This window comes from Citrus clementina, unplaced genomic scaffold (genome assembly GCF_000493195.1).
Source record: "Citrus clementina cultivar Clemenules unplaced genomic scaffold, Citrus_clementina_v1.0 scaffold_1313, whole genome shotgun sequence".
Taxonomy (NCBI): domain Eukaryota; kingdom Viridiplantae; phylum Streptophyta; class Magnoliopsida; order Sapindales; family Rutaceae; genus Citrus; species Citrus x clementina.
In genome coordinates, this window is record NW_006263103.1 from 1,691 (window position 1) to 4,246 (window position 2,556).

General features: G+C 38.5%; 2 non-coding genes across 2 annotated transcripts; one reads left to right on the forward strand and one right to left on the reverse strand.

Annotated features, from left to right (window-relative positions):
• Positions 1–227: 227 nt before the first annotated feature.
• On the forward strand, positions 228–298 carry TRNAG-GCC. Its single transcript has one exon. It is a non-coding gene; the product is annotated as a tRNA-Gly (tRNA).
• A 197-nt stretch (positions 299–495) lies between these two features.
• On the reverse strand, positions 496–569 carry TRNAM-CAU. The gene has a single exon. It is a non-coding gene; the product is annotated as a tRNA-Met (tRNA).
• Between the last annotated feature and the right edge of the window lie 1,987 nt (positions 570–2,556).

Below are 2,556 nucleotides of genomic sequence, written 5' to 3' on the forward strand. Positions count from 1 at the left end.
AATATCTATATATTAGAAATAAATAGTAATATAATAATTAATAGAAATAAAATATTGAAAACTATTCAATAATGAATATTAATTAATATTCATTAATATTGAAAATTGCAATATGTACTTGGCTTTCATTTAAATTGGTTTGGTAGTGGAATTTGATGGAATTACCCTGAAGAGAGTATCTGGCCTAACTCTGGATAAAGATTTTCCAGCCATTTCAAGGAAAAAATGCGGATATAGTCGAATGGTAAAATTTCTCTTTGCCAAGGAGAAGACGCGGGTTCGATTCCCGCTATCCGCCAAGGTAAAGTAATGTAGTTAATAGGATAAACGACTTCTTATAGTTGACCGTGATAGTATAGCGGTTCTATCTTTCCACCCCAAGAAATAAAAAAAGAGAAAAGTGCTAATTAATTTAATTAATTAATTTAATTAATTATTAATTAATTAATAGTTAACAGAATCAAACCTCATTTTTTTGTCAAAAAATAAAAAATGTTGCGGAGACGGGATTTGAACCCGTGACCTCAAGGTTATGAGCCTTGCGAGCTACCAAACTGCTCTACCCCGCGATGAAGAGAAGGACTGGGAAGAACTAAGAAACAAACAAGGATTGAATGCGCCCCTTTTCCATACCCGTACAAATAGAATAGCCTATTTGTACAGAATGGTAAAGGGGCCGCCTCTATGATGATAGATCATAGAAATCAATCGAAAAAATAAAAATGAAGGATATTTTAATCCTTACCAACTTGATCTTGTTGCCCCCGGCAACAAACACGCATGAACCATTTCACGAAGTATGTGTCCGGATAGTCCAAAGTCTCGATAGTTAGCTCTCGGCCTTCCGGTCAAAAAACAACGTCGATGAAGACGGGTAGGTGCACTATTACGCGGTGAGGATTGTAACTTTCCATGAATTTTCCATTTATCGCTCAACGATGGAGCTTTGTTTATTTCTTTTTTTGAGGATCGACGAATCAAATGATATTTTTGTTCCAATTTGTGCCTTTTCTTTTCCCTCTGAATCAAACTTTGCCTTGCCATAGCGGTTCCGTCCCTATTATTATCAATGATACAAGTCGGATCCTAGATGTAGAAATATAGCTGTAGAAATATAAGAAGAAATATAAGAAGGCATACCCCTTCTCTACCGAAAGAAATGATATTATCGCGCGGATACAAGACAGAAAGAATTAACCAAATTTGCCCGATGTAGAGGCAATCAAGAAAGCCGCATAAGTGAATATATAACCTACAGAGAAGTGGGCTAATCCAACCAATCGTGCTTGCACAATGGAAAGGGCCACTGGTTTATCTCTCCATCGAATCAAATTAGCTAAGGGTGTGCGTTCGTGAGCCCACGCTAAAGTTTCAATCAATTCTTGCCAATACCCGCGCCAGGAAATTAAAAACATAAATCCAGTAGCCCAAACAAGATGTCCAAATAAGAACATCCACGCCCAGACTGATAAACTATTCATACCAAACGGGTTATACCCATTGATAAGTTGGGAAGAGTTTAACCATAGATAATCTCTTAACCATCCCATCAAATAAGTGGAAGATTCATTAAACTGTGAAACGTTACCCTGCCATAACGTGATGTGTTTCCAATGCCAATAAAAAGTAACCCACCCAATGGTATTTAACATCCAGAAAACTGCCAAATAAAATGCGTCCCAAGCCGAAATATCACAAGTACCGCCTCGTCCCGGACCGTCGCAAGGAAAACTATAACCGAAATCCTTTTTATCTGGCATTAACTTAGAACCCCGTGCATCTAAAGCCCCCTTTACCAAGATCAATGTAGTTGTATGTAAACCTAGAGCAATAGCATGATGAACCAAAAAGTCTCCAGGGCCTATTGTTAAGAATAGAGAATTACTATTCTCATTAACAGCACTTAACCAGCCAGGCAACCATATGCTTCGACCCGCATTGAATGCAGGGCCATCCGTTGAAGATAAAAGTACATCGAATCCATATGAAGTTTTACCATGAGCAGATTGTATCCATTGGGCAAATATCGGTTCGATCAAGATTTGTTTCTCCGGAGTACCAAAAGCAAGCATGACATCATTATGAACATAAAGTCCCAAAGTATGGAACCCCAGAAACAAGCTGGCCCAACTTAAATGGGATATAATAGCTTCCTTATGGTCTAACATTCTTGCCAATACATTATCCTCATTCTGTTCCGGATTGTAATCTCTAATAAAAAAGATAGCTCCGTGAGCAAAAGCTCCTGTCATGATGAATCCCGCGATGTATTGGTGATGAGTATATAACGCAGCTTGAGTAGTAAAATCTTGCGCTATGAATGCATAAGCAGGTAAAGAGTACATGTGTTGAGCTACCAAGGAAGTAATAACCCCTAAAGAGGCTAGAGCAAGGCCTAATTGAAAATGAAGCGAATTATTGATTGTGTCATAAAGACCCTTATGCCCGCGCCCCAAGCGTCCTCCCGGAGGAATATGTGCTTCTAAAAGATCTATTATACTGTGCCCAATCCCGAAATTCGTTCTATACATATGACCAGCAACGAGAAAACTTCCA